At 34.6% G+C, this 23,076-nt stretch overlaps 1 pseudogene; it reads right to left on the bottom strand.

The window, feature by feature from the left end:
* Positions 1–20,446, bottom strand: part of LOC123610358 — a 58,476-nt pseudogene extending 38,030 nt beyond the window's left edge.
* Positions 20,447–23,076: the final 2,630 nt, after the last annotated feature.

The following is a 23,076-nucleotide window of genomic DNA, read 5'->3' as shown; positions in this document are numbered from 1 at the left end:
TCCTCCATCAACTCTCAGGTTGTTCTCTATCTTAATAGTCTCCTATGGTTTGCTTCCCTCTCATTTTTTTTCTTTGTTCCTTCTCATACGTTCATCTGTTTTGTTTCTTAAATTCTTCTTTAATTTAAATCTTCTGATGACAATATCTTTATTTTTATCTGTCTTAATGTCTGCAATATCATTATTTACTTATGTATAGGTAAACATATAAACTATACATAGACATATCAGTATATAAGTATTCAAAAAATTTCACAATTATAGCTTCTGATTTGATCAGTACAATCTATCACTCACATGGGGAGAATAATGATTTATAACAATACAACAATCCCAAGTACAATTCTATTCAATTAGTTTCTTACTCATTGAAAACAATTTATTTTCTTCAATATAGACCCTTTCCTCCAGCAAATTCATTCACCCCCGCCGTGGTAAACAATTTTATTCTAAATTTTGAGAATTTTAACTTAATTTGCTGTATTATTCATAATATTTTCATATGTTATACATGAAAATTAATTTCCTAAAGCCTCATTCAAAATTTTTTTATGAATTAGATGAAAAATTCTTAGAATTAAGTTGACTGATTTCTATTTAAAATATCTGGTGACACTAATAAAATCAAAACTGGTATAATTATCTATGTAATTTTTTTTTCTGCTAATGAAACCAAATAACAAACAACTATTGCTTTACTTTTCTAGGTGCAAAAGAAAGCTTAAAATAGAAAATGATTACATGTATTTTCAAAAACTATTTAAATTTGAAAGTCATGCTTCATAGAGAAATTTGTAAATACATTTTCTAAAGCTACAGGTAGTAAATTGTCATCTACAATTTTCATTTTTATAGCAATTATTTTATATAAAATATTGTGATGCTTTTTCAGCAAAAAAAAAAAAAAAAAAGAAAAAAGAAAGAAATTCCTGTTTTCTCATTTCCACAGAGTCACTAATACCATAAGGTCTCTTTGGTAAATGGAAAATTCTGACATCTCTCTACTTTGTGTAAGTTATACATTCATCATCAAATTTAAAAATGAAAAGTGTTTTTTTTTTCCCCACCAAACATGTAGTTTTGATTTTTATTGAACAAATTGCTATTGAAAAGGATTATTTCATGCTTTGAAATGTATTGATAAAAAAATAAGTTATTGAATAGTAGGCTAAGATTTACACCATATATTAAACGACAAAGTGATTATAGAAAGTGCCTTCAGACGATTCTCTCTAAATACTATTGTGGGAAGTCTCAGTCTCTATTTTCTATACATTTCACGTACATTTAACCAATATCTGCCCACGTTTTTCACTGACCTTGCCAACGAATAGCCTAGCTACTTTGTATATGAGAGAATATTTGCCCAGAGAATTCCAGACTTACTTCTGACCATTGATTGCTGAACCTATTGTGCATACTTTTTTCGTTCACAAAAGCCCAGATCAAAAGAAAACCTCATAAGATCTGGATTTTAGTCAGATATGAAGTTTATGAAATAAAACTTTTGGAGCTCTGGGGATGGATGAATGTATTTTACATGTAGAAATAATAGCAATCGTGTTAGAGGCTAGGGTGTAGTAGACTGTAAAAATGTTTCATTCTTGCCGTTCCCTCATCTATGAACTCTGTCATGTAACTTTGTAGTAATCTTCCATGTGACTTAAGGCTTGTAAAGCACCAGCATGTACTCTTGCTCATTTTCATCTGTCTTCAATATGAGAATATGCTTCAGCAAGCCTGCCAGAGAGGTGAGAAGAGTGTGGAGCAGCAGCCAGTCATCTCTGCTGGCAGCCAGCTGATTCACAGATGCTTGAGTCCCCAGCCTGGAGCCAGCTGACTCTCAGACATATAAGAAAGCCCAGTTGAGACCCAAACCGCCTACCCTAAATCTCTGAACTTCATACATATAAGCTTAATAAATTATTGCTTCATGCCACTAAGGTTTTGTTGTTTGTCACACACAGTTATTGACACAATAGATCACTGATACTGAAATGAGGAATGCCAGAGAGAATTTCTCAGGTCAGGAAGCATGCACAAGGTCTTCTAAATCTAATTAGTGAAGGCAGCACTAGGAATAAACTAACATTTTCTTACTCCCAGAATAGTGCTTTTTATCATTGCATGTGTAAACAATCTTCCTGAATTTTTTTGTTTCTGAAGTTGTTTTAATATAGCTGTTTCTTAGATGCTTAAAGGTAATTTTGCTAGAGGCAACTAAAATCACAACTTTCATTTTCCTTTGCAATGGGAATCCCCTTTAAGTTCATACAATTTTGACATTTCTTTCTTACCTTCTTATTCCATCTTCTAGCATGACTTAAGAAAATAAAACTTCTGGAAAAATGTCAACAGAGATCTTATCTGCCTTCCTCTTTAGAAATGACACATCTTGATTTTACATTGATATATTCTAAAAAGATATTTGAACTTACTGTAAATGTAATGCCTTCTTGTGTTTGATGTAGGAAACAAGAAATATTTCTTTGAATCTTCAAGGTGACTGTCTTTGTTCTATAGAACATTTGGACTTAAACTGAAAAAGTCTGAGGAGATTTATAGTCACTAATGTTTAGCAACATGACAATATGACTAAGGTTGAACATTGTTTAATGTCGTACTACAGAGGATATCAATAATCACGTTCAGTAATTAAGGTCTTTCAAACAATTTAAATAAGATAATATTAGTGAGTGTTTCTTCATTTCAGCTTGCATTAGAATCACTTAGGGGAACAGAGTCACAGCTCCAAGAGTTTCTGGCGTAACTGGCTTCAGAATTAAACTTAGTCAAGCTTCCTAGGTAAGTTTAATATATGGTTAAGGGTCAATAAAAACTATTCAAATATTTGTTGCTGTGCGTAAGTTAAAATTCTTTGATACTTCATGAAAAACTCTGAATTTGAATATTGTGGTATTTTACAGCAGTTTATGAGTGATTTGTGTTCACTGCTATCTCCAAAGCCTGTGTACTATTGTACATAGCGAGTGCTCAATTAATAGTTCTTGAGTTTAAAAGTTTATGAATGAATAAATGAGTGAATGAATGAAACACACTTATACTCAAGATATACTTGTGGTAATTATTCTAGCAAATGACAATATCTCATAAAATGTTAGCAGAACCATGTTTTATAAGTTCGTGAATCAGGCTTTTATTTTTTTCTTTTAATTTAATGATTCTCAATCTTTAGTGCCTAGCAGAATCATTTGGGAGCTTCAAAACATAGATTGCTGAGCTTCCACTCCAGAGTTTCTGATGTTCTAAGTCTGAGGTGAGGCCAGATAATTTGCATTTTTAACAAGTTCCCAGTGTATACCAATGCTGCTTGTCTGGGGCCACACTTTAAGAATTGCTTCTCAAATTCATATGAAGTCCCTCTTTGTGAAATCTTGGCAGGTTATCTAAAGACCTTTGCAAAGGTCTAACATATCCCGTCTGCCTGATATGCTGGCATCACTTGACTTTTATCATATTGCTCTGTGGGAATTGGAATGCTAGGAACCTCACAATGACACTCTGGCTCTTCCTGCTACGCTGTGACCAATGTCATCCTTTGTCTCTGACCCAGGGGTCTTATGTCTTCTACTAGTATTCATTAAATTGTGAATTTGAAAGTAGAGTAAAATCTCTGATCAGTCTCAACTCTTAACAATACATATTAAAATATGAAGTCAATTTCAAGACTTCTTTACAGCATGGTGAACAGCAGTTTTCCTGGCATGTTGTAACATTGACATAAAAAAGATCCATTTTTAATTGGAGTTCTGAATAGCTACTTCTCTTCAGACATTCTCAGCTTTCTGTTTAAGTGGGATTCTTAGAGCTTAGAGGGGGAAAAAAAGAATCTGTAAATTTGGCCCCAGTTAAACCAGAAGAAAATGTGCTATGTCTTTTCTTAAAGGGTAGTCATTTATTCACAAACAAACAACAAAATAAAAATAGATCATAATGGTATAAGTAATCTTACCAAATGGATTGCCATTATCAAATGGATTGTTTGTGGCTGGCCTTTTACTTATACTAAGTACAGAACATGTGGATTAGTATCTATCAAGATTTAGAGGGCATCTGGGTGGCCAAGACAGTAAAATGTCCACTCTTGATTTCAGCTCAGATCATGATCTTACAGTTCACAGGGTCAAGCCTGACATGGGTCTTTATGCTAACAGTGTGGAGCCTGCTTGGGATTCTCTTTCTCCTTCCTTTGTCCCTCCTCCCCTTATCTCTCTCTCTCTCAAATTAAATAATTTTTTTTTAAAAAAAGATTTAGAGGAGTACTGGTGTAATTTTCCCCCATAATTTTTAATTTAATAGACTTCATTTTAGAACAGTTTTAGGGTTGTAGCAGTACTGAAATAAGAGCACAGGCAATTTCCAAATACTCCCTACCCCAACACATAACTTATCTTCCCCCATTATCAACATTCCCCAACATAGTGGTACATTTGTTACAATTGATGAACCTACATTGACATATTATTATCACCCAGAGACTATAGTTTACATTAGAATTTATTCTTGGTGTCATACACTTTACGAGTTTTAACAAATTTATAATGACAGGTATCACCATTATAGTATCATACAGAGTAATTTCACTGCCATAAAAAAAAATCTTCTGTGCTTTGCCTAATCATCCCTTCTCATCTTAACCAATGGCAACCACTGATCTATTCATTGTTTCAGTGGTTTGGCCGTATCTAGCATGTCATATAGTTGGAATCAAACAGTATGCAGTCCTTTCAGAGTGATTTCTTTCACTTAGTAACATGCACTTAAGGTTCCTCCATGTCTTTTAATGGCTTGTCAGCTCATTTCTTTTTAGCACTGAATAATATTTTATTGCCTGGATGCACCACAGTTTATTAATCTTTTTTACCTACTGAAGGACATCTTAGTTGTTTCCAAATTTGGGCAGTTATTAATAAAGCTGCTATAAATTTCCATGTGTAGCTTTTTGTGTAGACATACGTTTTGTGTAGACTTTGGGTAAATACCAAGGAGTGCAATTGCTGAATATTATGGTAAGTGTATGATTAGTTTTGTAAGAAACTGCCAGACTATCTTCCAAAGTGACTATACCATCTTCTAGTCCCACCAACAATGAATGACAGTTTCTGTTTATACACAGCCCTGCCAACATTTGGTGTTGTAGATGTTCCAGATTTTGGCCATTTTAATAGGTGTGTAGCAATATCTTATTGTTTTAGTTTGTATTTCCACAATGGCATATGGAGCATCTTTTCACATGTTTATTTGACATCTGTACATCTTCTTTGATGAGGTGCCTATTAAGATGTTTGGCCAATTTTTTAAAAATTGTGTTGTTTCTTATTGTTGAGCATGACTTCTTTGTACACTTTGGATATATATGTCCTTTATTATTAGATACATGTTTTGCAAATATTTCTCCAGACTGTGGTTTGTCCTCTCATTCTCTTAACAGTGTCTTTCACAGAGCAAAAAAAAATTATTTACTTATTTTTGAGCGAGAAAGAGAGAGAGAGAGCATGCATGAGCAGGGGAGGGAAAGTGAGAGAATGAGGGAGAGAGAGAATCCAAAGCAGGCTCCACACTGGTAGAGCAAAGTCTGACACAGAACTCAATCTCACAAACGATGAGACCATGACCTGAGCTGAAATCAAGAGTTGGATGCTTAACCAACTGTGCCACATAGGTGCTCTGAGGGGAAAAAAAATATTTCAGTGAAGAAAAACTTACCAATTCATTTAATCATGGATCATGCCTTTACGAATATATCTAAAAAGACATCACCAAACCCAAGATCACATAGATTTTTCTCCTATGTTATCTTTTAAGAGTTTTATAATTTTACATTTTATATTTATGTCTCTGATCCATTTTGAGTTTATTTTTGTGTAGGATTTAAGTCTGTGATTAACATTTTTGCATGTGGCTACCCAATTGTTCCAGCAGCTTTTGTTGAAAAGACTATCTTTTGCTCCATTGTATTGCCTTTGCTCTTTTTTCGAAGACTAGTCAATTATATTTAGAGAACTCCAGTTCTAATCTGTTCCTTTAATCTCTTTGTCTATTCTTTTACCAGTGCCACATTATTTTGATTGATGTAACTTTATCATATTCCTTGAAGTCAGATGGTGTCAGTCCTCACACTGTGTTCTTTGTCCTTCAATATTGTGCGGGCTATTTTGGGTATTGTGCCTCTTTATATAAATATTAGAATCAGTATATCAATATCCACAAAGTAATTTTCTAGGATTTTTATTGGTATTGCACTGAATCTAGAGATCAAGTTGGGAAGAACTGATATCTTGACAATATTTTGTCTTCCTATCCCTTAACGTGAAATATTTCTCTATTTATGTAATTTTTTTGATCACTTTCATCAGAGTTTTATAGTTTTCTTCTTATAGATCTTATATTTTCATAGATTTATGCCTAAGTATTTCATTTTGGGGTGTGGTAATTTAAATGATATCTTTAATTTCAAACTTCATTTCTTCATTGTTGGTATATAGGAAAGCAATTGACATTTTTATATTAATTGTGTATTCTATAGCCTTGCTAAAATAGCTTCTTATTTCCAGGAGTTTTTTTGGTCAATTCTGTCATATTTTCTACATAGACCATCATGTTATCTACAGGCAGAGTTTTATTTTTTCCTCCCCAATTTACACACTTTGCATATACTTTCCTTGTCTTAGTGTGTTAGCTAGGAATTCTGGTAAGATGTGGAAAAGAAGTGGTGAGAAGGAACATCCTTTCCTTGTTCCTGATCTTAGTAGAAAAGATTCAGGTTTGTTACCATTAAATATACAGTTAGGTAGTTAGGTGTAGATGTTTGGTAGGTATGCTTTCTTAAGATGTTCCCACATGATTAAATTTTCTGTCCTTTCTTAGTATATCAGTATACTTCTTTTTCAATTTTTAGCAGGTGCCCTAGATTTTGCAATATACACTTACAACTAATCTGCATCCATTTTCAGATAACACTATGCTGTTTCACAGATATAGTGAGCATCTTTAATGATGAAACAATCCTAATTCCTTCCTTTTGAACCCTTGCACCATTTCAATCCTTCATTTCACTTAAATATAAATAGAATGGGCATATATATATATATATATATATGTGTGTGTGTGTGTATACACTTATATAATATTTACTCATAAGCATATATAATTGTATACATTGTTGATATTATTTTTTAAGTTTGTTTATTTATTTACTGAGAGAGAGAGAGAGAGAGAGAGCACATGTGCATGTGAGTGGGAGGGGGCAGAGAGAAAGGAAGAGAGAGAGAATCCCAAGAAGGCTCTGCACTGCCATCCCAGAACCCAATGCAGGACTGGAACCCTTAAAATGTCAGATCATGACCTGAGTCAAAAGCAAGTGTTAGATGCTCAACCAACTGAGCCACCCAGGTGCCCCATTGCTATTATTTTTCAACAAACTATTATCTGTTAGACCAACTAAGAATAAACAAAAATTTTAATTTTACCTTCACTTATGCCTTGTCCAATGCCCTTTTTTTTTCTTTATATAGATCCAAGTTTCTGACCTTTATCATTTTCTTTCCCTCTAAAGAGCTCTTCTTAGTATTTCTTACAAAGTAGGCCTACTGGCAACAAAATCTCTCAAGTTTTGCTTCTATGAGAAAGTTTTCCGTTCTTCTTCACTTTTGAAGGACAATTTTGCAGGGTATAGAATCCTGGGTTGGTGAGTTTTTTCTTCTCCTTCTGGTATTCACAATACATATATGCTACATCTTTTGTAGTTACCTCATTTTTTGGATATTATTTTAACTTTTTATTTCCCAATCTTTTTTTTCATTTGCTTATTATATTTGGAGGTTTCTACTGAGATATCCCAAGGTCAGAGATTCTTTTCTTAGACATCTCAGTCTAATGAACACATAAAGGCATTCTCCATTTCTGTTAGTGTTTTTGATCTCTAGCATTTATTTTTGGTTCTTTCTTAAAATGTCCATCTCTCTGCTTACATTGCCCATATTTTTTTGAATGCTGTCTACTTTATCCATTAGAGCTCTTAGTATATGAATCATTGCCTTTTTACATTTCTGGTCTTAAGTTCCAACATTCTTGTCATATCTGAGTCTGGTTTTGATGCAAAGTCTTTCTCTTCAATCTTTTCGTTGTTGTTGTTGTTTGTTTTTTAGTATGTCTGTGATTTCTTTCTTCATAGCCAGGTGTGATTTTTTTCTTGATTTACCAGGTTAAAAAATGGGCCTTTAATAATGTGGTGGTAATATGTGGGGGAGGAGAGCCATTCTACAGTCCTATGATTAGATCTCAGTACCTTTTAGTAAGCCTGTGTTTCTAGACTGTGAACTTCACATGTGCATTTCAGTCCCCTCCCCGCCCTGTCTTAGGTGGGACAGGATGGCTATAGTGGGTAGAGTTGAGTATTCACCTTCCTCCAAGTGAATGTCTAGGTCTAACTGGAATTGAATATTTCCCTATCCCCAAGTCAGCGAGGCTGTGATAAGATCCCAGCAGTTAGGTTCTGTTAAATAATTTCTCCTAAAGGAAGACCATGTTTAAAAAAATGTTTTGATGTATTTCAAAATGATCCCCTCTCTCCTCAGGAAGCCTGAGGGAAATTTTTTTCTGATAGTCACTATGAGAACCTGATAGAACTCCAGAAAGTAAAATTCAAAAAAGAGTATGGGCTCTCCATGACTCCATCTCCCTTAAGTTCTTAACTCTGAGTTGACCATACTGAGCCTCCAACAATTCACCAATTACAATTCAGCTTTCTCTACTCCTGCACTGGTTCCACAGAGGTTTCAAGTCATGGGTTTCTTTTCCAGTAAGTTGTAATTCTTTTTATTCACCTGTCTGTCTCTCCAATTTAGGGTTTGCCCTCTGACCTCACTTCTCTTATAGATCTAAGAATGGTTGTTGATTTTCCAATTTTTTCAGTGTTTACTTGTTGTTAGGATAAGGTGGTGATTTCAAAACTTCTTACATGCCAGCCCTGTGTTATTTCTTTTTAAAGTAAACAAATCATTTGAAGCTAAAAAAGATGTCAAGTGTTATTTCTTCCCTATTTTTATATTCTCACCGTATGTTCTAATAAAAAAGGAGATAAATCTCTTAATTTTTTTTTCTTGCACTTCAATCTTTATTTTATTCTCATTAGCCATTCACAACAGCCAGCTTGATCAGCAGGAAATGTAGCTGACAAATAAAAATGGTTAGACATATTTTCTTCATTATTTCTTTACTGATCCCACCTCCTTTCCTTTTCCTTATGATGAATGATCATCAGAGAAGCAAGTTGTTAACTTAGGTTTAAGTATCCTTCTTGTACTGTGTTGCTGATATTAAGAAAATTTGACTTTGCTGATGTTGGTTTTTCATTTCACAATTATGCTAATATTTTTCATCCAAAAGTATTAACTTTTTATTTTAGGAATTTTGAATATATTGCTCATAAAAAAGTGCCTGCCATTTACGTAAAATGAGAAGTTTAGAAATATGAACTTACAACATGTATTACTTCTCATTTAAACTCAATCTTTCAGAAAACAATCTATGCCTTTTTAATTCTTTCTTTTTAGAGAGAGAAAGCGTACTGAGCAGAGGAAGAGAGAGAATCTTAAGCAGACTCCATGCTGAGGGCAGAGCCTGATGTGGGGTTCAATCCCAAGACCCTGGGATCATGACCTGCAACAAAATCAAGAGTTGGACACTCAACCCACTGAGCCATCCAGGCACCCCACAATCTGTTTTTTTTTTACTAACAGCTGTTTATGTTCTCATAAGCAGTAGAAAATAAAAACATACAATCATATATTGTATTAAAAATTATTTTGTATGCTATCCTCACAAAATTTCAAAGTCCCCTCCTACCTTATATTTGACTTATTTTTTTTACAAATATTTTTAAATTGAAATTTAATAGCATTTCTCTTTTCATTGTCCTCTCAGTTATCCAACAGTTAATGGAAAATTCAGACTTCCCTTTTCCCTTTAAAATACATATTTTTTTTCCTTTAAACAGTAATTAAGTTTGTAGTATATCTGATGGTGTTACAAAATTTTGTACACATTGTCTTGCCATTGGGTGGAGGTTAAGCAGAAAGTTAATAAAGATCTTTTTGGCCTATATTTCTATTTTCAGGGATAGGACTTATAGATGTTATGTGGTTAAAGTACCAACTCATCTTTCAGCTCACCTCATTTCCTTCCCCTTTCAATACCAATTTCTCTTTTATCTAAAATTCTGTATATTTATCTTTTTTCTTAGCATGTTACTTCCAAGACTCTTTATTTAGGATTTTAAATACTTTGAAATATTTAGGCTCATGTCTTGAAAGAGTTTTCAGAGAAATTTTTTCTGCATTTTGAGCAAAAAGAACAAAAAAAAAGGGGGCTGGCAAATAAGCTTCTATTAATAATATATGTAGCTGGGGAAAACTTTAGACTTTGTTGCCATGAATGCTATGATGCAGACCATTACAGCATGTCTACCAATCTGGTCATGTAAATTTACATCCATAATGACTCTGTTGCTACAGGTTGATAAACATTCTACAGCAAAAACTTTGTTTGGTTTATAACAAAATTATAACCAGGCAAGATAAGAGCCTCCAGGGCAATAATTGCTTCACAGTAGGTGGCATCTACGTCACAAATTGCTCTGCATCTGGCCTCTAAATCATCTGTACAGAAGATAGTACTGCCAGACAAGAAAACAGGAAAAGCAAGGCTTGTTTATCAATATACAAACCACATGTATTTGGAGTATCTGTAATTTATTAATATTTTTCAAAAATAAAACCAAAAGAAACTAAGCCAGGCTTCCTAGTTTAAAAAAGGAATTAAATTTATGAACTGAGATTGCTAGAAAATCAAAGGGCTATTGTTACTGCAAGTAAATATTTCTGTCTTAGAACTTTTCTAGATGAAGGTGGTATCATAACAAAAAAGTATAAATAAGAGGTAACCCACATTTTTGTCTATCATATGCTAGGTACTCAGTTATGAACTTTAGGTTAGATATTACATTTTATTTTCACTCTAAATCTAGGACATATATTGCTCAGTGGATTGCTCTAATTTATAGGAGAGAAAACTGAGGCTCCAAGAAGTAAGGAAATTTGTTCAAACTCACAACTAGTATGTGGCCACTAGGGAAACCAAACTATTTTTTATCTAATACTTAAGTTTGTTCTCTTAATCACTGGGACATTTACCTTTATTTCTGAATATGCATGAAATGTATATCAATTTCAACAATGGTACAACTCTCAGGAATATTAAACAAACATTCATATTCAGATTTGAGGTTCTTGAGTTTTTAGCTGATATTCAAGGAGGAGTGGCTGTTCCAGAATTAGGGAAGGTGTGTTATTGATCAGCAGTTTATGCATTTTCAGAAGTCATCAGGAAGACAGAACTGGCCAGGTTATGTTCAAGGCAGAATTCTTAAGCATCCGGGGACCCTGATACTTTTCTACCACATATTATCCTGTTTTATTTATCACTATGTGAAATTACGGTATGTATTGGATTATATTCCACCCTCTGTTCATCTCTTCTTAAATGTAAACACCGTGAGAACCAGGTTCTTGTCATGTTGTTCTCAGCCAAATCCTCAGTTCAGGCTAGTAACGGAAACATAGTAGTCACTCTACAAATAGGTGCAGAATGTATGAATGAAAGAAAGAATTCTTGGAGAAGCTGTAAAGAACCATGTCTATGGAAGTAAAGAACAGTAAGGAATCATTTCAAAGGACTTATTGGACTAAAGGAATCATTTCAAAAGACTTATATTAACTCTTTCTTACTGTCTGTCTCCAATATGAAGTTGGAAACACTACTTGTAAAAAAAATTAAAAAAGAAGAGACATTGTTAAATAATTACTTCAGGTCAGTTTATTCAGAGAGGATGGAGAAGTAATCCAAAGAGCAAGCCTTGAGAAAAAAAAAAATACTCAATAAGTAGAAGGAAGCCAAAAAAGTCAAAATACTGACAGAGAGGAATTCTCTCTTAATCACTGAAATTATATACCATCTGAAGATATTTCTATCAAGAGTAAATCTGGTTTTTTGGATACATAATATTCCACATTTCACATAAAAATACAAAATTTTGGAAATTTGGCTAGGCTTGAAGAATACTTGTGAGAAGAGATCAGATATGAAGATTAGTGATTTCTCTTCCAGATGCAAACAGACTCAAGGCCAATCAGTTGACAAGGCACTGGCCTATTTTCTTGGAACATGGGACTAATATGTGAGAGAGATTTTACACAGGATTAAGAACAAAAACTCATTAACCTTTTACCCAATTGGGCTGAAACACAGGAGAATTATACTGGAGCTCACCAAAAGAAAAAAAAAAAACAACAACAACAACAACTTGAGTCTGTCAAATATTATGTAGGGAATTGAAGGGCATGGAGTCCAGGTGGTGTGTTCATCTTTGTTCCCCATTTGAAGGTCATACCTTTGCAATAGAAAAGCAGAGATGAGAAATGAACAGCTGGTTGCATAAATGACATCAAAGGACAGAATTTGGTTCTTTTGGACATAATTATGCTAACAAAATCACTAGCTCTTGCAGTGACAAAGTGCATTTCATGGGTCTGGAGAGGACATATTTTTCAGGACATTCACTGACATAATCAACAAGATTCTTAAATCTCAAGAGGGAAGGCAATTACCATGAGGAAAGGTCAATAATAAATAAAATGATGTGTATCAAGTAATACAGAGAGGAAAACAGTGGTGTGGATACCTACGATTTCTAAAGAAAAACCAGTAAATGCCCTTAGAATGCAACTAAATGTCTTTGTATTTCTAAATAACTCAGTCAACGGTCTTAGTAATAAGGTTTAAAAGAAATTCCATTTAAAGAAAACTCAATATGTGATCAATTCTTGGATTATTTTGCTTTGATAATAATTTTCTCTTTTCAAATATTTTAGAAAGAAACTGAAGGATGTTTTTATGAATATTTAATATCCTAAATGGAGAAAAAATAGAGAAAGAGGTATTGTAAATGATAATAGCTTCTTTAAAAAGTTTCTCATCCTTCTAAAAATCTGTAAGACCTTTGCCAAAGAACATAATGTGGTTGACACTATAACTATGGATTTGGGAACACACAGACAGCTTTTGGGAAAGGAAAAAATGGAAAAAAATCCTATGACCTGAATTTTGTAGAGCATTGGTTCTCATCCGGGAGCAATTCTACCCCCAGGTGATATTGGCCACTGTCTGAAGATATTTCTTATGGTCACAATTTTGGGGATACTATTGGAATCTATTACTATTGGGATACTGTTAGCATCTGAGATGATGCTAAAAATCTTACAATGTACAGAACTGCCCCCTTGCCCCTTGCTCCAACAAATCATTATTCAGCACAAAATCTCAATAGAATTTTAGTTAAAAAAAAAACCTGATCTAGGTAACAACATAGTTCCATGAATATGTGAGATTGTTTTCTTTTTAATTACAAATTACTATAATGAAAAAAAGGGGAAATATCAAAACAAGGTATCATGGCTACATGGGAAGTCCCTGTTGAAACTGGAGAGCAATACTTATATGGTAAAAATGCCAGATTTGGATTCAGCAGGCCTAGTATCTACAGCCTTTTATAGTATTGAGATGGAAGAACTCCAGTAGTCATGAGTTGGGCTTACAGAATAACAGAGTAAGATTCAAATTCTCAACCTATATCAACAAGGAATCAATGGCTTTGGATAACACACTGGACCAGATGGACTTAACAGATACAGTCAGAACATTACATCCTAAAACAGCAGAATACACATTCCTTTCAAGTGCACACGGGACATTTGCCAGAACAAATCACATACTAGGTCACTAAACAGGCCTCCACAAATACAAAAAGATTGAGATCATACCATGCTTCTTTTCTTACCACAAGGCTATGAAACTAGAAGTCAACCATAAGAAAAAACTTGGAAAGATCACAAATACACAGAGGCTAAACAACATGCTACTAAACAATGAATGGGGTAACCAGGAAATCAAAGAAGAAAATTTTTAAAAATACATGGAAACAATGAAAATGAAAACACAATGTTCCAAAACTATCAGGATGCAGCAAAAGTGGACCTAAGAGGGAAGTATATAGCTACCTCAGGAAACAACAAAAGTCTCAAATAAACAACCTAACTTTACACCTAAAGGAGCTAGAAAAAGAATAACAAATGAAGCTCAAAGCCAGAACAAGGAAGGGAATAATAAGGATTAGAGCAGAAATTAAAAAAAAAAAATCAGTCTACCAAATACTAGCTGTTGACCTGTGAGGGTTCTATTTATGAACCTCTTAAACAAGGATTAAAAATAATATCTACCTCATTATATTTCTGTGGACATTAGGTACAATAATAAAATTAAAACACTTAGTAAAATACTTGCAATGGTAAGTGTGGGGTAAATAGCAGCTTTTATTTACTACTATTTTCTTTTTTTTTCTTTTTTTATATGAAATTTATTGTCAAAGTGGTTTCCATACATCACCCAGTGCTCATCCCAACAGGTGCCCTCCTCAATGCCCATCACACACTTTCCCCTCCCTCCCACCCCCCATCAATCCTCAGTTTATTCTCAGTTTTTAAGAGTCTCTTATGGTATGGCTCCCTCCCTCTCCCTTTTTTTTCCTTCCCCTCACCCATGGTCTTCTGTTAAGTCTCTCAGGATTCACATAAGAGTGAAAACATATGGCATCTGTCTTTCTCTGTATGACTTATTTCACTTAGCATAACACTCTCCAGTTCCATCCATGTTGCTACAAAAGGCCGTATTTCATTCTTTCTCATTGCCAAGTTATTTACTACTATTTTCTTCGCTTTCATTTCTTTACCTATAAATTAAGGTCACTTGATAGGATGATTTCCAAGCTAAAATAGGATTTGAGATCTGAAAAGAAGTTTCAAATCCTATGAAAAATTAACTAAAACTTATAGTTATCTGTTAAAAATATCCTATTTAAAGTGGATAAATAAACTTATAGTACACAAAACTCTAAAATACAGAAAAATTTGAAAATAATACTAAAAACACAAAATTGCAATCTGGGAGGGATGATTTCTATTCCTAATTTAACTTAAAAAATCAAACATGATTAAGAAGTTAATTGAATTGGAACAAAACTAAAATCAATGTTTTATATGTTGAGCTAAAATCTAATGACCAAGGGACATTGAAAACCAACCTAGGAGACAAGATACTAAGCAAGAATCAGCAAGAACCCTTCTCATAGCCTTATTTCCTGCCCTAGATGATGAAATACTCGAGCTTATTAAGTAATACTTCAGACAATTCAGAATGCAGTTTTGAAAAACCTAAAGAAAAAAGACCTGAAAAGTATCATCCTGATATTTCTTTTTTTTTTTAATTTTTTAATGTTTATTTATTTTTGAGAGAGAGAGAGAGAGAGAGAGAGAGCAGGGGAAGGGCAGAATGAGAGAGAGACACACAAAATCCAAAGCAGGCTCCAGACTCTGAGCTCTCAGCCCAGAGTCCAATGCAGGTCTTGAACTCACAAACTGTAAGATCATGACCTGAGCCGAAGTCAGACCCTTAACCAACTGAGCCGCCCAGGTGCCCCTCATCCTGATATTTATAAAAGAAGAGATAAATTGATGAATTCTAGCAATCCAGACTACTACTTCCCGACCATCTGTCAATTGCTTAACTGTCAGGACTTCAGCCATATCTGTGCACTCAGTATCTGTGGAAGCAGAAAGATTTAGGGGTCTCCAGAAAAAGAAAAACAGACATAGCTTTCATGGCACAGAGAAATCATTTTGGCTATCAGTGATCTTCTGTGATCTCTGCCCTACTTGCCCAAGCACACTTCTTGTAGAACTTCCTAGGATGTATCAGAATTAAAAAGAAATGCAAAAATATCAATAGTTGAGGATTTAAAGGGAAAGAAGGGAACTCAGAGACTAACAGCTGTCTAGCTAACTGTATCAGAGACAATAAATCAGTGGTAAAAATTCCCAGTGCTGTTTCAAAAATAAGAAAGATCCTGCATTCCTTACCTGAGATAAGGAGCCCAGGACTCCATCAGTTTATACTGGCCCTTGGAGTATGCCCATAGCCCCTTCTCCTTGTCTGATAGTTACCTTTGCTTCATTATCATGTTAAAATCTCTGCCTAAGGAGAAGCACAAACCTTATGAACATAATATACAATGTATGCATAGACATTATTCCTTAAAATGTATGTGCCACCTTATGCCCACCTCTACATATGATGACAAAACTCCTTTTTCTGAATATTCATCCTAACTCTAAATAAAAGAAACCCACTCACCCCTGATTAGGGAGTCAAGGCTTTGGAAGTAATTCCCTGTGACCTACTTATTTGCTGCAAATAACATTTCTTTGTGTGACAACTCCACCTGGTTGTGGTCTCTACCTGCAATTCACCAAGGAATGAACTCATGTTACTTATGTTACATTTGTTTTAAGAAGGGTGTTTTGGTTACAAACAGAAACCAAGTGTCACTACTAATAGAAAATGATGATGAATTTTAAAATCACATTTTAAAACTCTTTGTGATGCTCTTGCCTGCCAAAACTGTGTCTAAGTTCTCTTTTTAAAAAAATAGGAATCTTAACAAATGTTACAAAAAGTGTTAAATAAACACTAGTACCAAACTGAGACATCCTTTTTGATGGGATGTAATTTTTTTAATTGAAAAAATGAAATTTTTTTAATTGAAAATCATTTAATTGATTCAATGTCTTCTAATTAATATCATTTAATTATTCAATTAATAATCACTTAAGTCAGTGTACAGCATGAAATAATTTGAAGTTTGGGTAAAGACAGCCAGAGGTATTATGCTTTGTTTTGGGCAAAAATGCCTTTAAAACCCACCAGAATTACCTGGACAGTTTTTTAAATATGTCAGTGCTCAGGCCCCTTTAGCAGAGATTCCTATTTGGTTAATCTGGATGGGGTCTGGACATCAGTATATTCTCCAAACTCCCTGGTGATTCTAATATGCAGCCAACATTGGGAACTCTGCTCCAGAACAACACACTTGGTAGAATACATCATTAGCAAACGCTTGAAGGTACTTAAAAAATGAATTATCTAATATTTATATCCAACTTCATTTTCTGAAACAATTTGCAGACTAATAATTTAGGTAAGATCACAAACATGCTGAATGCTGATTTCAGCAAGGCATTTAATAAATCTTGATTATATTACAGAAAGTTTTTTTTTTTGTTTTCAACGTTTATTTATTTTTGGGACAGAGAGAGACAGAGCATGATCGGGGGAGGGGCAGAGAGAGAGGGAGACACAGAATCGGAAACAGGCTCCAGGCTCTGAGCCATCAGCCCAGAGCCCGACGCGGGGCTCGAACTCACGAACCGCGAGATCGTGATCTGGCTGAAGTCGGACGCTTAACCGACTGCGCCACCCAGGCGCCCCAAGTTTTTTTTTTTTTTTTAATGAGTGCTACATAATACTAGTTTGATTTCTATCTGGTTAAACTACTGCCCAAGTTATATCTAAAGCTGTGTGTGTGTGTGTGTGTGTGTGAACTGTGATGTGCTCTATATGGTCTAATTCCCATTTGGCAGTTAAAGAATCTTTATTAGTGATGTGAGTAGGAGGCTGACTTAAAAATTACTGTGTCATGATATTAGGGACAACATATAATACATGACAAAAGTCTACTTTTAAAATAACTATAATACTAGACTGGTAATGATAATGTTAAATAGAGGAAAAGAGGCTGACTCTGGAGTTTGAGTTAAAGATTTGGTTTTGAAAGTACAAGATAATGGTCTTGTGGCTGAGCAATATATGGGTTAACATATGTAGGAATTTAGCAGTTTGCATGTTCAATAGGAACCATTGGAGTATTGTGGCTACTTAAACAAAACAACCATCCCCAATGTAAGTTAGCTGCATTAAAAAAATAGTCACCATATCAGAATATGTATTATTCTCACTCTGCTCAAGTCATACTGGATTTGGAAGGATGTCAGATTTTTTTAATATTGTTAAAAAAGAGCTTGTCAAAAGAAAAATGAATAGGACAAAAAGGATTTTGAAGGGTGGAGATATTTTTAAAAATGATTCAATGAGCCAGAAACTTTAAAAAAAATTAATGTTTTTACTTATTTTTGAGAGAGAGAGAGACAGAACATGAGTGGGGGAAGGGCAGAGAGACGGGGAAACACAGAATTGGAAGCTGGATCCAAGCTCTGAGCTGTCAGCACAGAGCCCAATGTAGGGCTCGAACTCATGAACTGTGAGATCATGACCTGAGCCTAAGTCAGATGCTTAACTGACTGAGCCACCCTGTCGCCCGGAGTCAGAAATTTTTAACTTGAAAAATAAATGTGTGTGAGGAATCCATGACCATCATCCATGATAATCATCTTCAAATATTGAAGGGTTCTCATGCCAGAGAAGTTTTGATAGATTTTTGTGTGGGTGTGGTGAACACAACTAGAAAATATTTTAGTAGGCTAAGATCTACTTTCAAACATAGCCTCTAATTGTTCACATGCAACGATGACTTGTCCTTAAGATAAGGGCCTCTCTTACAACTAGAAGTTTTTAACCAAAGGAAAGGTACTTCTTTTGAGAAATAGTGAAGGTTCAGGGGCTGGAAGAATAGCCAACAGTGGACGTTTCTTATTAGATTCCTTACAGTTCAAGAATTTATTTAAATACAGTTCAGAAGAGTAAGCAATTTAAGATTAAGAAAGTACTTAATACCAGAAATAAAATTATAAAAAGCGACTTCTAATCCTTTCCTAATATGAGCAGTTGTTTTTTCTGGAAGAAAATCGTTACATATGCCAATTTATATATATTTTTTACCACTTTTCTCCTCCTATATTCTATTTCATATGGCCACAGACTATGAAAAATGTACAAGTGTGTTTTCTGCCTTGCAATAGAATTTAATATACATTGTCAATTTTCAAGTCATAAGCAATTCAATCTTAACTAATGAACTTGAACTTAGAGTCGTGTATGTATATATAAAAGGTAAAAAGTACACCTTATACCATCTTATAACAGTTTATATTTGACAACTGAAGGAGTGCCTTAAGATCTATTAGAATTTATTAATATGTCACAATACTAGCTTTAGAAATGATAGCCTTAAGCAAGTTCTTTTTATTTTGAATGAACGAAATATAAGATTGTTGAAAATAACTCCTTAATGAGTTCCATTTATTTTTGAAATCTATAACATGCTGTGAAAGAGAAGTAAGCTTTGGCATTTCCCTACAAAAAAAACTTCAAATTCTAGGTAACTATATATAAATATTGCCTTAGTAAACTAAGCAGGAAATATATGTTCTTTCCATGACTCAGGACCTAGTGACCATAATCAAATGGAATGCATGAAAAATCTATATCCCACATCGGATTTTAAGTCATCCAGCTATCATAAAATGCCTGAGATGTGATTGTAAAATGAATTAACCATAATCTTTACAGAGGTGTCAGTTGCACATATTTAATTTTGCATATTTCTAAAGGCTAATAAATCAGGTGAACAGAAATATATGCCAAAAGCCACAACAATTTTTATACACAGTTTGACAAAGTGTTTTTTCCATTACTTTAATAAATACACTTTCAAGCAAAGTTTTTGCCAGTGAAACTCTATAGTTATGCAAACATCCTAAACAGAATGGTAACATTTAAGTGTTTAAAACTATCAATACCTCTCACTAGATTTTCACTATATATTATTTAAATAAATGAATGAGAAAGCATAAACACTGAAATAAGATATTTTTTATATATTCACAAATAAAAAGTCCTTCTATGGCTCTCTACCTTATTAGTTTATGTGATCCTGTGTTCATATTTTCTCATCTGTAAAGTTAGAATATTAGTAATAGTATATTCTGTATTGGGTTGTTGTGATAATTAAATAGAATAACGAATGTAAAATGCTCAAGATAGGCTTAGCACATAGGAAATGCTTAATAAACGTTAGTTACTATTATTATACTATCACATCTTCTTTTGACTCTATTTAAAAAGTGTAGAAGATACATATTTGGTAAAAGAGCCTATAAAAGAGAATCTCTCTCTGCTTTTTCACAAAAAATATAGACCATTTTTGTGAAGGACTGAATGTGTATTCCTCTCTTATTCATATCTTAAAACCCTATTCATCAGTGTGACAGTATTTGAAGGGGGGGGAGGTTTGAGAGGTAAACTAAGTTTAGATGAGGTCATTATGGGATTGATACCCTTCTTTATAAAAAGAGAAAGAGACAGGAAAGTTCTCTCTGCTCATGCACTGAGGAGAGGCCATGTGAAGACACAACGAAGAGGCAGCTGACTAGAAGACAAGAGGTCATACCTCGCCCAACACCAAATCTACTTGCACTTTAACCTTTGACTGTCCAGCTTCCAGAACTGTGAGAAATAGCATGTTTTTAATAACTCCAGTCTATGGTATTTTGTTACAGCAGCCCAAGTTGACAAAGACAATTTCACTCTCCTACCCACTTACACATGTGCATACCTATATTATGCACAAAAACAGGTATTCGAAAGATTTAGTCTTAAGGGAGACCTTTTGTAAAAATAGCAATGATTCATTTAGGCAAATATGTTCTCCACTGACATTGTAGTGTGATCAAAAGAATTGTGCTTCTAAGGCAGCCTTATCCTCAGGTAATATTAAAACATTATTTGTCATATAGATGCTCTGAAAAAATAAAAAACAAATAAAAATAAAATTTCAATGTCAAATAAACTTAAGAAACAACAATTGTGTTGTAGACCTTGGGTCTGGAGTTCTCTCTTGTCCAGCAAGAAAGCAGGATGCAGGATTAAAAATTCAAGAGAGGCTAATGTCTGGGAGAAGACAAGAGTCCTGAGTAAGGGTCCTTGCTCATTTTCATTAGGATCAGAAGGCTTACAAACGTGGTGACGGGCATCTACAAAGAGACAATGAAACCGTGAACATTAATTCATGGGTGTGAGGGAAAGGGGGTTTTGAAGATATGCGGTGTCAGGGGTTTAGGTCAATACAAAACAAAATCCTGGCACAGGGCGGAAGGTTGTTTGTAGCAGACATGAGGCCTCACCTCTGTTTACCTAAACTTGCCTAGGGGACAAGAAAGATAGAGCATACTGCCTCATGCACCTTTCTTTTGCTAATTAGTTCTGTTCTCTGGCAACTTCCCCCTGCAGCCCTCTACAGCCCTATTTACCTGTTTACCTAATTTGGTCCTTCCTTCCTGTGAAAGCAGCTTTCTGATATTATATTAAGTTGGGGGGCATTTCTGCCCTGAATACCTAATCTTGTTTACCTCATCTTGGATATTTTCATCCTGAGATTCCCTACTCCTATACCTTTGTCCTATACTGGGACCTTTGCCCCACTTTACCTATACTGGGGGCCTTTGCTCCATTTACTTATACTGGGGGCCTTTGCCCTGTTTACCTATACTGGGGGCCTGTGCTCCATTTACCTAATTTTATTTACCCAATCCTGTTTACCCAAACTAGGGTGTGTACATCCTATGGCTTTCTAATTCTTTATGCTTATTATGGAAAGAGCCTAAATGTCCATCAACTGATGAATGGATAAAGAAATTGTGGTTTATATACACAATGGAGTACTACGTGGCAATGAGAAAGAATGAAACATGGCCCTTTGTAGCAACGTGGATGGAACTGGAGAGTGTTATGCTAAGTGAAATAAGTCATACAGAGAAAGACAGATACCATATGTGTTCACTCTTATGTGGATCCTGAGAAACTTAACAGGAACCCATGGGGAGGGGAAGGAAAAAAAAAAAGAGGTTAGAGTGGGAGAGAGCCAAAGCATAAGAGACAATTAAAAACTGAGAACAAACTGAGGGCTGATGGGGGGTGGGAGGAAGGGGAAGGTGGGTGATGGGTATTGAGGAGGACACCTGTAGGGATGAGCACTGGGTGTTGTATGGAAACCAATTTGACAATACATTTCATATATTTAAAAAAATAATAATAATTATTTATGCTTTATTAACCCATTGGTGCAAATTTAGGAAATTCCTCAACTTATTCTCTACACACCTGTAAAAATATTCTTGGGATTTCTACACTGTAGTGAGTATCATTATATTTAAGGTTATCCAGAATTCCCTTCCTTTGGAAAACGGCACCTTCATCTATTTTTCGTAGTTACTTCTCCTCTATTGTGCAATCCTGATGGGATTATAAAAAAAAGGAGCCCTTTGTTTATAAAAGGGGTGAATATGTAAACCAAACTAGCCAATTGAAGCCTATCTCTTCTGAGTCTGAAACTTAACCTGAATGTCTCAAGGACTGAAACAGTCAATCAAAAACAACTGGGGCTCATGCAGTACCTTGGTTTCCTGATAAGACTTTTGATAAATTCTTACCACCCCAATCCTTGCTTCTATATTTTCCAAACTTATTCTCTATCCTTGTCAATTCTGTGAGCTATAAGATCTACTTTCATTATATTCCAGTTCTGCTTAATTTAGGCAATGTCTTTCTTGCAATGAAAATAACCTAATTGATAAACATAAGCAAAACAAACAAACAAACACAAACACACACAACCTGCCAACCTTCCAGGAAAGAAATGTGTGTGTGTGTGTGTGTGCGCGCGCGTGTGTGTATCTATACTTCTCTATATCTATCTATCTATCTATCTATCTATCTATGTATCTATCTACTGACCTACCTACCTACCTACCTACCTAGATATCTGTCTTTCATCAACCATCTATCTACCCCAGTTTTGGTTTTTGTTTGTTTTTGTCTTTGTTTTATTTTATTTACTTATTTTTTTTAGTTTCTTTTAATATTCATTTATTTTTGAGAGAGAGAGGGAGAGAGAGAGAATGAGCGGGGTAGGGGCAGAAAGAGAAGGAGATACAGAATCTGAAGCAGGCTCTAGGCTCTGAGCTGTCAGCACAGAGCCCATCATAGGGCTTGAACTCATCAACCATGAGATCATGACCTGTGTTGAAGTCATACACTTAACCAACTGAGCCACCCAGGCACCCCGTGTTTTTGTTTTTTTAGAAGGCGCAAGTG

Source organism: Leopardus geoffroyi, chromosome C2 (assembly GCF_018350155.1).
Source record: "Leopardus geoffroyi isolate Oge1 chromosome C2, O.geoffroyi_Oge1_pat1.0, whole genome shotgun sequence".
Lineage (NCBI taxonomy): Eukaryota > Metazoa > Chordata > Mammalia > Carnivora > Felidae > Leopardus > Leopardus geoffroyi.
This window is presented reverse-complemented; position numbering and strand designations above follow the sequence as displayed.